Here is a 15,879-nt window from a genome sequence, read left to right on the forward strand (position 1 = left end):
GGCATTTCTGGAGAAATTCCGAAATGAGAACGAAACTGAATCCGAACCCATTCAGGAATGGAGGCAAAATCCGGCGAAACACAAGCATGAAACTTCTGGTAAGTACTCTGTGGATTCTCTTTGTTCTCCGTATTGTTATGCTGGGATAGTGATGTGTAGATTGTGGGGGTTACATGATTCTGCTAATTTCACTATAGAAATGGTTCCCTTGATGGAGGCGGCATGTAATAGCGAGATAATGGATTGGGCAACCATACTGTCAGATAAGCTAGCGAAATCAGTTCTTAGTTTTGGAACTAAAACTTCCATCTCCGAAAGGTTTATTCCCCCATTCTACTACAGTGCCTATATTCTACATACCCTGTGTTTTAATTCTGAGTTTCCTGTACTCGGCTGGAGGTGGACTCCAAAAGACCCCACGCCTATTCACATATACCACCAGAAATTGTGGAAGACTTCCTACAAGCATCATTTGTACCAAGTCTGTAATGGCTTCATGTTACCCATTCATCATTCTATTTTTAATAGACCTGCTCCCAAAATTTCTTACCAAGCAGGGATTGATTTAACATCAATAGGAAGATGGTTCGGAGAGGAGAAATTTACTTATGTAAGAATTTTCGCTAGTCAAGCCGAACCTCATGTCCTTCCTTTGTACATACCTGACAAACTGCTGCCAAGGGAGATAGCCTATCAGATCATTGCCGAGGGAGTCACACAGACTCTCAAGAAAAATAAGAAGTAGGTCTGGCCCTCCTTTCCTCTGAGATGTGGTGTCTACACTTTGCACGATTTCAAACATGCAGAAAAAGAAGCTGCAAAAATCAAATCATTAACTCTGGCAACTCTCCCAAGTAGATGATTTGATCCCAACAAAGTCGCCTATAATGCACTTGAACAGGCCAAATTAACAAAGTTTGATCATGTAGAAGACCAGTTTGACGACCTGTTCTCTTCAGCTGAATCAATGTATCAGGTTAGATCGCTGGCCATAATGCAATACAAAGATGAAGGGTTAACTGAATTCAACAGACTTAGAGAATAGAGGTTGCAAACTCTGCCTCTAGATCTGTTAGCAACAACCCCAGCAACAAAACCAAGCGAGCCTGAACAACAACATTCAAAGGAACCTCCGGTTACAACAAAAGAACCAGAGAAAGCGCAGGAGGAAACCCAGACTAAAGAGCAGAAACAGAGCAACATAGAAGTAAATGTGGATACTCATATTGATCCAAAACTGCTCCAGGAATGGCAACAATTTGATTCTATTATCAGTAGTCTGGAATGTTCAAAGGACACTGGAACTTCGAAAGCAGCAGACACACAGGAAACCACTTCACAACAGGTTCCAAGTGGAACCAGCGGCCTACCTAGTTCAAAGGAAGTAGAAATAATACCAAAGGACCCCTCCGATCAAATCATTTTGCAGATAGAAGAGATTACTCCCTTGGATGTCTTCTATAGCCCAAGGCATAAAGCTGTAGTAAAACGACAGAGGAAGAGAAGAAGGACTGATCAACCTTCCCTTTTCCCAGAACAGACGGTCACGGGCAATGTGGTTTGGAAGGGGGAATTTGACCCCTCTGATGACCTAACAAAACTATCACAATATGTTGGAGCCTATTCAGCAGCAACAATAGACAAAGCATCAGAGGTGAGTCTTTTATTGAAAACAAAAGACCAGGAAATATTTTTATTACAGGCACAGCTAACAGAAGCACAACAGAAAGCGGAGCAAGCAGAACAGCAATTGTTAACACAACAACAAATAAATAATCAATTAACTCGAAAATTGTAGGCAGAGAAACAAAGGATTGATCACAGTGCAATCCAGAAGCAGAAAGATTTGTCTGAAGCCTTGGCCCAACTGAGGGCAGCAAATGAACAAATGCTGAAAACAAAAGATTAGCAGATTGCTCAACTATTAGCACAGCTTGAGAAGACAAAGGGCGTTCCACAGATAACTGAATTCAGAGTAGAGGCATTACAGATAAATAAGGCATTAATAGCAAATATTAATCTTTTATGTCAACAAATCGCGCAGGCGGAACCACTATGCGAATTGACGACATCAATAAGTGAAAAAATAGAAAAGGCTAGAACAGAATTAGATCAAGCTGAAGAAACGATAGCTCAATTTCTTGACTGGCAAGATACTGATCAGGGACAAGTGGCAAATTTACCAAGAATTTTAGAGTCGCATAAAGATATATTGTTTACAGAATGGCAGTCCCAGTTAATGAAAGCAGAGAGGGCAATTTCGAGGTGCAAATCAACCACAAGTAATTTGGTTGAATTGGTTAATAATACTCTCTACTTGTCAAACATGATTTCCCAATGCACTCCAGGTAAATTGACAACAATGAAAACATTGAGGAAGTCATGTTATCCAGATCTAGAGGAAAAGGGGAGATTAATTGCTGGAATTAACAGTTTAACATGGGACACCTATTGGTTTTTCTTGGTAAAACCACACAGTCAAAGAGCCGCCCTCGAATGCCTTACAGATGCAATCGGGTATATTATCCCCGATATTCAGGATGCAACCTATGCCGCCCAGCTTAACTCTTGCCTCAACAGACCGCCCGAAGTGGAGCCGATGCTTGCGATAAGTTAGCTCAGGTTTAAAGGCAAACAACCTACTTGATGATTCATGCCGCCGACTGCCAGGTTGCTGAGAAGAATATGTTCAAAATAAATTGATACCAATTAAGTAGGATTTCAGTTTCATAGATAGTTAGTTTAATTTAGTATTTATAGACCCTTTCATGTTTTTAGAAAGGGTCGTAAAGTTTTGTACTTGACTTAAAACCTGAAGTTGCACTACTGTACTTCAGACATATTCTTTTATAAAACTGGACCAATCATTCTGATTTTGGCAAAGAAGCTTTTATGCAAATGTGCACTACTGTCTTTGTTTGAAAGTATTTCTACGTTAGAGGAAGAATTTCAAATAGCGATTGATGTTGGAGAGTGACTCGCAGCTCATATGGTACTATTATCTATGTCTGAATTCATTCTTTTCATATGAATTGTTATTTGATCACCTTTGCTATTATTGAATATATGTATGTGTTTTAACAACATTTCTTTATTCCCTCCACTATTGGATGTTTATGGGATGCTTTTCTTTTGATCATATATGTATCGATGATATATAAGTGTAGCAATATTGCGCTAATCACTTTGTTTAACAATTTAAGCAAAGTAATCCTTGAATGAGTAAATGTCCATGTTTATTAGATAGAGTCATCTACATGCATGTTAATAAACATAGATCATCAAGCGCTACACTTCAAAGTACAATAGTTCCCCGGATTAGTAGTAGTTCTTTTTATTTCGCTAATAAATTAAGTAATTTGCCTATCATAACCATTCCAAATGGAAAAGGAGTTGTATTAAGGTCCGGACCAGGTGGTTATCCCCAATGTTGATACAATGATTTTCGGGGCATCAACAGGAACCAAAGGGCTTCCAATGTATAACTCACATCGGGGAATGTTAATAACAATTGACAATCTAGCCAAAGAATTGTCATTGGTAGCATGATCGGTAAGGAAAATTCCTACCCATACATCAGTGGTGTTGTCGAGTGTTATATCCATTAAAGCCACACCATCAATGAATATATTGTATTATAATTTGTACAAATATTCTAGCCTTATTTGTTACTATAAGTCACCATGCAATGCCCAAAGAATGCAACTTTAATCTCTATAATGTGGACTTGTATTCATAGCTCATTGCCCAATATAATCATAAGGATGACTCAAATCAATATTCAAAACATATGTCCATAGAACCAACCACTGGGTACCCACAGAATAGTGAGATAACACGTGTTCATTGTTCCACTAGAGTTGAACTGCTACTCTTGTGCAGAGCTTTGACTTTGCGAAAAGATCAACAAAAGAAAAGCTCCACACATATTTTATGATATTCAAGACCGATAGAATTTAAATAAAAAATGATTCTTCTATCTTCAAGCTATTTTATATTATGATATCTTATATATTTATGTTATGTCAAATAATTTTTATCACGATATATTTTTTGATGGGACAATTAGCTTGATATTTTCATATGTTCATAGTCAAATAACACATGAGATGTAAGAACCAATTGCAATGCACCATGTATTCATTTTTAATTTAGTAATTTCAAAAAATAGCACAGGGAATATATTTCATGTTAACTAATGACCTAGTCGTATCTAGTCTAGCATGTTGGGCCCATGGACTATTTCATATCACATTCTAGTAGCTATTACTAATAGTTTTTATATTGTATTATAACTTATAATGATATCCTAGCCTTATTTATTACTATGAGTTAGTATCCCATGCTTATGATTCTTTGGAATGGAATTAGTTTATCTACCAAGACTACTAATGATGTCTGGTAACAACACATTTATATTGGGTACCGAAGCAACAACAAGATAACATACACTATATCAATCCCATGCATTCATTATTCCACTAGAGTGGAATTGCTAGAATTGTGTAAAGCCTTGCATGTGCACAACTTTCATTGTGTGGAGAGATCCACATATCCTTCATGGCCTCACAAAATTATATAGACTTGTCATAAAATTTATTTAGCTTCCCTATTATTATCAATGTCAAAAGAAAAACTACCTCATTGGCATCGAGGATCGATGCATGGAAGACATAATAATTTTTATTGCTCCCATTGGGTAGCACCAATATTAAAACCTGGGCCATGATCTCTGCTAGAATCAAGGCCATATCATATGGGTTATCATTTTCTAATTTATTTTTCTCTACCTTCAAAAGTTTGGGATGTAATAAATCATCATGATAATCTTCAACACTAGCCTTTAGGCTCGGTTGATTTCGGAAGGCTCGATATACCATTGGAAACAATGTTGATACTAAGAGGGGTCAATCAATGTTAAGGCTAACTTTTAATTCTTTATGCAAATTAAATTTTCTTATTCATACTTGGAAACCGTCCACATAATCAACAACAACATCTAATATGGAAGAAATATGAAATCAACATGCAATCACACAACATGATCATCATACACTTGAGACACAAGGTTTTACATGGAAACACTTTCAGGAAAAAAAAACCAAATCTTGTTGTTACTGATGCACAATAAGGGAACCTACTCTATTAGATCAATTTCTTTTGTCATCCAAAACTCACAAGAAGCACCAGATCCCATTCATTGTTTGCTACCATCCACTAGCAGGAAGCACCATCTCCCTCCTTTTGTAGACACTTGTCCACTTTACCAAAAGCACCATGTGAAGCACCAATTTCATGGATTTGTTGCAAGTTCCATGTTGCAGCTCCTTGGATTTATCCAAGCACCAACTTGTAGGAAGCAACAACCCCTAAGCCTTCTCAAGCACCCACTAGAGATGGAAGCACCAACGTCCTATATGTAGGCTCCAATCCACACTCAAATAGGAACTAAAAGATCTTTGACTATGGAATTCACTCTACGTAATCTCATCTCTATCTGTACTCACTCTGTAAAAACACGCTTATCTTCTCAACAACATTCACTCCTCACAGTCCACAAAACTCTTTGTTCTCTTCTCTTCATTAGCATGTGCAAAGCTCTTGACATTTTTCTCTCAACAACATACACTGAGCTCTTGGCCTTCTTTCTCTACATAGGCACCTTCGACGTTTCTCACACATCAATGCAACTTCTCTTAGGATCTCTTACCTCTACATAGGAAATATCTACCTTTCACTATAGAAGATACTCACTTAGCCTCACACAGTAGTGTGCGAAAACACAAAAACCTTTTATCCTTACCTCTCTAGCAACTATGCTTCTTTCCCACGCGTTGCTCATCTAAGCTCATGGATTTTTTTCTTCTGCTGCCCACTTATCGATGCTTCCACTCCTATCATGTATTCTCACAATCTAAGTGTAACTTGGGATGGATTTTCCATTATGTTGTTGCATCTGACTTGGTCTCTGCCATAACATTAAACATGTGAATGGCAACTTGACTATTCTCTCCAAACTATGAGTTAATTCTTAGTCCACTTACACACTTCAACTAGGAACAATCCTCTTTGTGAAAAAGTCTCCTAACACTGAAGCTCTCCATGCTTATTCATGGTTTTGTACAACTTGGGTGTACTTCAGGATGGCCTCTCTGTGGACTATTGTCCTTATTGCCTTGTCTTAGCACTTTCTGTAGATCCATCTAACTCCATATACCAACTCTACCGATCTGCATTTATTCTTTGGCTACCAACCCATTCATCTCTTTAGCTCACTAAGGTGTGCATCAGAGAATAGAGATGGCTTCTCTCACCTCAAGGGAGGCCCAGCACTCTAGTCATGGTCCTTGATACCTTGCCCCAACGATCTTTGACATTCACCATTAATCATGATACCAACTCCTCTACATGATCATAGTCCCTGCTGTCAACACATCCATCTTCCATATACCTGTTTACTGTCATATTAAAGCCACAACATATCATAACTCATACACGAGAAATGTTACGATGTCACTTAGGTCTAATATACTCAACCCCTTGGTGCTTAGCTCTGTGAGCATTTATTGTCTCATATGATCAGGCCAGTGACCATTGGCTTAATGCCATATCAGAGTCCCTTTGAATTGTAACTTCTACGAAGTTCTGATTGTGTCTCAGCTCCTTATTCTTATCCCTCGTCGCATTTCTCATCATAGGACTACTGACTATGACTTCCAGTGTAGCACATAACTGCCAAGCCTTTAGAATCCTACCAAGGTCCAATATTCCTTTACTTCTTCTCTCTTCGCTTGGTTCTTTTCTATTTACATAACCAAGTGCCAACCCAATATCAGAAGCTCCCTTTATCAAAAGTTGTCCAAACTCCAAAGTTACAGGATCTTCATCCTATGAAATTCGAACCGCCGATATAGCGTCATCACTCCACATGGACACTCCTTAGTGGTGACATGTGTCACCCAGGTCTGGTCCATTAGACTACACAATTTGGTTGAATATGTCTACCATGTGTCGTGTTGTACTGTCACATCATGTTGACGTCAATTCCACTGTAGCTTATCAGATCCAATCTCATGCTCCCATGTGTCTCACTAGAGGACCAAGAAGAGGGCCCATCAATGTTTGGTTTTGCAATGGAAACCTTTGTTAATATTCTTTGGCAATACTCGACACTTTTTAATTCTTATCGAAACTGTTGGAAATTGGAAATTATTAAAGTACCTCAGTTAAGAAGTTCTGATACTCTGATGTCCTAAATCTCCGATATTCCAATATCATGATGTGCCACTGTCCCAATGTACTGACCTCCGAGGTTTTTATATTCTCCAATATCAGGCTTCTGATGCTTCTATGGCCCTATGCTACAGAGTTCCAATATTCTCCAACCTTTGATACCTCCTGCTCTCATGTTTCGATATCTGATATGTTGATATGCTCTGATATCCCGATATTTGATATGCTTTGACCACCGATGTTACGATGACATCTAGGTTCCAATATCCCAATATGTCGATGTCCTATCCTCTAATATAGCCTACTCTGATGCTCCGATATGGCCTTCTTAGGACTTCAAGAACCTAACTTTCGCACACCATAAATTTTAACCCAAGAGGATATTTTCAGACTTCCACAAACTATTCAAGAGGTCTTTCAAAGCACTTCCAAATGGAGAAGGTCCGATATAGGATTTGATCTCACCTGTTATCTTTAGGATGGTAGAAAAACTCTCTACCACTATTTTCTCCTTGCCTCTTCCTTGTGCCTAGAATTGTGAACTGCCAACCACCATAGTCATCATTTTATTGCTTCTCTAGTAAGCCTGCTACTATGATGATTCTCTACATGAAGCCTATAGCTACCATGGGTTTCGATCATGACCAACACAATAGTCATCATATTATGGCTTTTCCAATAAGTCTACTACTATTATGATTATCTACAGAGTGTTGCAGCAACCATGGGATTTTTCCTCGGCCATCACTACCAACATATCCATCCTCTTATGGCTTTTCTAATAAGCCTACTACGATGATGATTCTCTACAAAGCACTGTAGCAAACATGGTATTTTTCCTCGGCCATCACTAACAACATATGCTACGACAAGTATCCATGCTAGTCTCGTTGAAATTAATGTCAACACTGTTGCTGATAGTTAGGCAAGGCCAACTGCTTAACACGTCTCCCCAACATGCATGTTGACATCAATGCCAACGCACTTGTAGATATCTTCACCAGGCCAATGTCCATCCATATGATTCCAACTATGAAACAATCTCCCCCTTTGGCATTTATGGAAACACTTCATCCTTATCTTCACTTTGATGGCAAAACCTCATACTGCTTGTACAGATTTTCTTGCATGAGCCAACAATGGATTTCTCTCTTCTGCATAGGCCATCACATATTCTTCACACATGCTCTCCCCCTTTGAAATCAATGGAAAGGGGCTATAGTGTTTCCTTTTTCTATCCATGCAATCATTAGATGTGAAGACCAAAGTCTAGTTTTGCATTCTGTTTTTTAGACATCTCTTCAAGTACTCATCCTTGTTAATGCTCCATAAACTAGGAAGTCCCCATGAACTTATATTGTCTCTGATTTGAATGCCTCGAGTCTCGTACACCTTAGGGATTCTATCTGAGAACTCTCTCCACTGATGCATTTTTTGTACAAATTAAAAGAAATTGATACCAATTAAACTGCTCATGGTATTGTTTCTATTGCTAATACCAATTAATGATGATGCATTCCGTCTCACACTTCGTTACTATTACTACTTCAGAGACTATTCTCACTTCGTTTGAGCATCTCCACTTCTCCCCTTGAGATCATACTTCTATAATAGGTATTGATGCTCAACTAATAGCAATTACACCAAAAGAAATGATACAAATTGGATACACTACGAGGTAGACCTCAATACTTCTTTCTAAAAAGGAAATTCCAAAATGCACAAAAGGTTTCTCCACCTTTCATTTTCTCATCAATATTCCTTTCTGAGCTTGACAATTGTTGCCTACTACCTCTTATCAAAGCATCTCCCCTAGAGCCAATGCTATTTGACCTCCTACAACTGCTTTCTTCCTCTATGTGGGGATTGATACTATGGACATCACTTGACTATGAGATTTCTATCATTCCACAATTCTGTTGCATCCCATCTTCTTCTTCCCACAACGTAAGATATTTTTGTGTACTCCTCATTCTACCTGCACTGCTCGTTTTCCATGCTAATATATTCAAAATAAACTAATTTATTCTTGTAATCAACAAGAAATAACCACAATACCTTCATCAATCAGATGAAACTTTTTTTTCATTCCTTTTGTCTTCCTGCATCTGACTTGTTCAGCCTCCCTTAAGGCCCTTCTCTTCCTTTACTCAGGAGAAATAGTGGATCTACTCCCCCTTAGCAGATCATCCTCCTTCTTCTTCCAAACCTTCAATGTTCGAATCCTGACTGAAGCATTACCATATTTCTTCTTCTTTACCTATGTTTGGGCCTTCTCTTGACCGAAAAAGGCTAGAGGAAACTTCTCTTTCACTTCCTCTTTCTTCACCGAAATCATCATCCTTTTTTTATGCCTTACATAGGGGTCCACCACATGGGTAAGAGGACATTCCTATGATTTCTTCCTCCTCTTTTCAGCTTGCTCTTTTGATACTAAGAATTGAAGACAAACTTGCATTCATTTTCTCTTTTCTTCCTTTTTGTCTTCAAATCTTCAACTGCTACTTGTGCATGTATATGCTGAGGAACCTGCCATTTATTCTCATTTCGACAACTATTTCTCACGGCCTAAGATTTCCATAGTTGTAGCATTCAACATGGTTTAAGAATGGGATAGAGGAGTTACTCTTCTTGACAAAATTCTTTCCAAAACTCCTATCATGACTAGCATGCCTTCTCCTAATCACTTTATGCATTCTTGGGTTGTTGCTACCCAACGCATCTTGCTTTCTTACATGCCATCTAGAGTCTATGGCTTTATGTCCAAAATTATTACAAGAAAAGCAATGCCCATAAAATGATTTTGTTGACAAACATTTTATTTGAAGGCTTTGTCCTTGAGAAGGAAGGGTCCTATGTTGACTCTTCTTATGCCTTCCGTGAGAACTTGTATTACTACCTTGCACTGTTTCTTGCAGTTGCCTAGACCACTTATGTTGCACTATTAGTTTTTTCTTCTTAGCCTTATGTTGTTGCCCTTCCTTCTCTTATTGTTGCTACATTCCTTTGTGATGCTTCTATCCAACAATGTCTTTTCCTTTATTGTTGTTGGAACCTCGAGCTCTCTTTACCTGAGAAGTTGACCCTTTAGCCTTTGGTTTTTCAAGCTAGGGTTTTCCTATAAACCCAAACCAAACTTGATGAAAGGGAATATTTTCTTGACAAGCATCTCATCCAATACTTTCTTTCTCTCCTCAAGATACGAATAATGATACAACTCTTTATTGAACTTTTCTAAGTCATGTGGAGACTACTTAATTTTGTAGTCTCTCATAGTGATATTTATTTTCACTCAGCTAATTGGTCAACATCCCATTCAATACGCTAGCCTCTTCTTATTGATAATTTAGTTCAACCATTGTTTTTCTCAACTTCTAATTCTCATTCTCATATATTTTTAGTCTCTCCTCTTGCTTGATATTTTTCTCTGATAGATCCTTAATCTCCTATAGACCCAAGATCAACCTATTTATAAAAGTGATCCTTTCATATATATCCTTTTCTTCACTATCAGAGGTTAAAGCTGAGATACCAGAGAGATCTAAAGCCATCTCTGTGTTGATGGAGTCTTCCACAGGTATAAGGGTTATTTCTTCATCATCACTACCTGGGGTGTTCTCATTTTATCCTATGGATGAGAAAACTGGGAATATCTCTTCTTGCTCTGACGATTCCTCATTTTCTATTGTTACTAAAGTGGATCTATCTTCATTACAATAACTAGATGCATAGCTATCTCCATCTTCAAGTGATACACATTTACATCTAGATAATGAAGGACCTATCTCTGTGTACTTATTACTTAACAATAGCTTACCTTCTGAGTAGCATGATCTCACTTCCAAGACTTCTTCATCACCAAACCTACTGTGATGAGATTCAACTTCTATGTATTCTGATTCATTTCCAGAGCAACAAGGTTCTTCGTCCTTCTCTTGAACCACATGGTTATATAGTTTATACATATAATGCAATATGTCCAACACTTCCTTTTTTGACTCACAATACCACACTTTATCAACATCTGCCTTAGATAGCCCTTTCATGATAATATTTTATAATTCTTCATTATGCTCACTCTTTTCTCCATTAGATACACAGAGCCATATATCAACATCTATGGCCATCAAATAGCCTACCATTCTAACCTTCCAAAGATCATAGTCTGGTACATTTTAAAATGGAACTCCTTCTGTTGTTAGCAAAACTCGATTATCCATTGTTTCCTTTTGATCTACCTTCTTGGGATTAAGATATTCCTGAAGGAACCTTGGCTCTTATACCAGTTGTTGGAAACAATGTTAATACTGAGACGGGGGTGAATCAATATTAAGGCTAATGTTTAACTCTTTATGCCAATTAACTTTTCTTATTAAAACTTGGAAGGCATCCACATATTCAAAAACAACATATAATATGGTAGCAATATGAAATCAACATACAAGCACACAACATGAGCATCATACACATGAGACATAAGGTTTTACATGGAAGCCCTTTTGGGAAAAAAACCCACCAAATCTTGTTGTTGATACTGATGTAAAATAATAGCACCTACTCTACTACATCAATCTGTTTCGTGAGCCACTACTCACAGGAAGCACCAAATCCCTTTGATTATTTTCTAGCACCCACTAGCAAGAAGCACCAACTCCCTCCTTTTGTAGACATCTTTCCATCTTACCAAAATCACCATGTGAAGCACCAACTTCATGGATTTGTTGCAAGCAAAAACTTACAGGAAGCACCAACCTCCAAACCTTCTCAAGCACCCATTAGAGATGGAAGCACCAACTGTAAGAGACCTACCCTAGCGTCTTCTAGCAGATCTACTTTCTTTTGAAATTAAATGTGTTCAGAGGCGATAAATTACTTACTTACATGGCTTTTAAACAAATACAATTTTATCATTCCATTCTAATCAGTATAAACTAAGGTGAATATTTCATTCCGATAAAATTTACAAGAGTAGTCTATGGAGGAATACCTGTATCGGTGGCTGATGGAGATACCTTTGTCCTGTTGCTCCTGCTGAACACTCCTCTTGACGAACCCAACTGGATTTACCTCCTAGCCAACTAGGAAATAATCCCTAGCCTAGGAAACCTCCACAAGTTCCCTAGCCCTCCGAGCCCAAGTCCAACCAGAAGTAGTGTGTGTGTCCAAGATGAATGATTCAGACAAAGATAACAATAATTCCCTCCTCTCAACAACCCAAGAAACCTCCACAGGTTCCTAAGGTCTCCAAAAACACAACAAGTCCAAACAATCACAACCAACCCCCATAATCATAAGCAAGACCTAACATCCCCCTTTCTCTCTTCCCCCTTCCCTTTCCATACCCTCCTTCCCTTCTCCATCTCAACCACCTCTCATTAATGTCATTAACTTCTCCTCAATCCTTACAGTTGACTTCTCTTCTCCCAAGTAAAGCTGGGAGTACATTTGGAAATGTGACATGAATATAAAATTGGGAATTTAATGGGAAAGGACCATGTCTTCTCCCAAGTAAATCTGAAAAGTACATTTGGGAATGTGAGATGAATATATATATATATATATATATATATATATATATATATATATATATATATATATATATATATATATATATATATATATATATATTGATAATTAAATGGAGAGGACTATGTCTTCTCCCAAGTAAATGTGAGGGTACATTGGGGAATGTGAGATGTAATTACATGGAGAGGACCATGTCTTCTCCCTAGTAAATGTGAGGGTACATTGGGGAATGTGAGATGAATACATATATTATTTGAAATAATGGAAGGAGACCATATCCTACCTAATATTCAATTTGAGAAGGTAAGTGGGGAATTTGAATAATGGAAATCATGAATTTTATATTAGACCAATATTTCTCAATATTTTCAGATAATGTAAACATTAAAAAAATTTGTAGGATAAGATTTAAGTGGGGCATTACATACACCCCTCCTTTAGAAAACTTTGTCCTGAATTTAGAATGAAAAGATATAAGGAGTTTGAAAGCATAGCAAATCAAAGAGAGTTATACCAATAAAATTTGATAAGTCAGACAATGACATTACTTCCCAACAAGATTCTTCAACTAATCTATATCTTCCTTCCCATCCTGACCTACTTCCGTTCCCATCTATGGGAGCATGTCCGCCACTGCCCTCCGACAATTCTAGGTTTCAGAGGATACACGGTGGGAAATGCCTCCACCCCTCCAGCAGAACTAGGGTTAATACCCTAATACGGACCACACTACAGAGCTGGTTGGACTTGTCATCGAATAATCGAGTCAGGTCGTCTTGCCACCTATCATTTGCATTTTACTCATGTCATAAGTGTGCATAATTGGTAGATACCAAATGTATTAAAATAATGTACATTATACCTTCCTCATGAGATGTCTCATCCTTCCCTCTTGGCTATCATATAGCTCTTTTCCCTCTTCGGGTTAGCTCTCATTCATGCATTTATATAAAAACAAGACATATAATCATCACATTATTAAGTCTAGTATCCATGTGTCAATATGGGAATTTTTACTAAGCGATTCATTTAAATAAATCATATCCACTTGAGCTATATATGAACCAAAATAATTCTGATAAGTTATGCACTAGATAATCCATCACTAAGTGAGTCATACATGTAGTCCATACATCAACCATTTCTATCATGAATATCAAATCTATCAACTGATTCATATAAGTAGTTTTATGTGTCAAACCAAATGCATCAATATTACATAATGTTCATAAATAAATAACATGGAACTGCAAAATAGAACCTTAACATAGGTAGCTATCTAAGTCAAAATAGGCATCACAGGTGCTCAAAAAGTTAGGGGTAGTCATGATGCATAGTCTTTGCATCCTCCCAAGTAGTAGATCCTGGGCTATACTTGTCTCACTAGACCTTAACTTTGTCCACCATGTGACATCTGAGCTGTCAAACCCTACGGTCCAATATGCGTAATGGTTCTACCATTACAGTTCCCATGTCCGAGACCTGCAAGTCTTGCTAATCCAGTTTGTGAGATTCATCAGAAACATAATGTCATAAAACAGATACATGAAAAACATCATGAGTTTTATGCAAATGGGGTGGCAGTACAAGACGATAGGCAACTGGTGCAATATTCCCTTTGATCCTAAAAGGTCCTACGAACTGAGGTGACAATTTCGTCCCCTTCCCAAACTGGATGGTGCTTTTTTTGGGCCGGATACGAATAAAAACTTCGTCCCCTACTTCATAACTGTGATCAATCGTATGTGAATCAGCATAACTCTTCTGTCTATCCTGTGCTTCCTTTAACCTTTACCGAACCTACTTTACCTGTTCCTCCATTTCTTGAACTAATTCCGGGCCAACTATCACTCAGTCCTCCAACTTTCCCCAACTCAACGGCGTCTTGCAAGGCCTTCCATATAGAGCTTGATAATGAGGCATCCCAATCAAACTGTGATAACTGTTATTATAGGTAAACTCTACCAATGGTAAGAACCTTTTCCACTGAGTCCGATTATCCATGGCATACATCCTAAGCATGTTCTCCAAAACCTGATTTACTCTTTCAGTCTGCCCATCTGTTTCTAGATGATATGCAGTGCTCAAGTTTAACTGAGTTCCTAGAGCTGACTGCAAGCATTTCCATAACCTAGATGTAAATCGGGAGTCTCTATCAGAAATGATCTTTGTGGGCAATCTGTGCAGTCGGATAACTTCATTGACAAACACTCACACCACATCTGTAACATCGTAAGTGTCCCTTACTGGGATGAAATGGGCACTTTTGGACAATTTATCAACTATAACCAATATAACATTGTGCCTATGGGAAGTGAGTGGCAAACCCACCACAAAATCCATGGAAATTACTTCCCATTTAGATGTAGGGATGTCATGAGGTTGTAGGAGTCCTGCTGGATGGTGATGATCAGCCTTCACTCACTAACATTCAAGACATTTGTGAAAAATTGGACTATGTCATGCTTCATGCGTACCCAAAAGAAGAGTTTCCTTGTGTCTGTGTACATCTTCTTTACCCCAGGATGTGCACAATAGAGTGCTCTATGAGACTCTCCGAGGATGGTTTCTCTTATACCCCCTTCCTTAGGTACATAAATTCTTCCTTGGAATCTCAATAGCCCATATGGTTCAAGGACATATCCTTCAAACTTTGGTTTTATCTGTTTCCCATTCTGGATGACCGAGATGACTTTTAGATACCAACTATCTTCAAAGAGTTTCTCCAATATCCGCTCTCTTAAATTTACCTTTAAGGCTACTAGGGAGAAGGTTCGTGGCCTATTGCTTAGTGCATCTGCCACTATGTTCTCCTTTCCCTTGATGTATGAGATTTAAAAATCATACTCACTCATGAATTTGCTCAATCACCTTTGTCTGGCATTCAAATCCCTTTGAGTGAAGAGATGCTTCAGGCTTTGATGATCCATTCTTAACTCAAATCTTCTCCCAATGAGGTAGTGTCTCCACAGCTTCAAGGCTAACATTACTGATGGCAGTCCTAAGTCGTGGGTAGCATATAACTCTTCATGCTTCCTCAGTTTTCTAGAATCATAAGCTATTACCCCGCCTTCTTGCATCAATACTGCACCCAATCCTTGCGTCGAAGCATCGGTGCAG

The sequence above is a fragment of the Pinus tabuliformis genome, chromosome 2_1 (genome assembly GCF_031772625.1).
Source record: "Pinus tabuliformis cultivar Carrire ecotype Pingquan chromosome 2_1, CPIR1, whole genome shotgun sequence".
Classification (NCBI taxonomy): Eukaryota; Viridiplantae; Streptophyta; class Pinopsida; order Pinales; family Pinaceae; genus Pinus; species Pinus tabuliformis.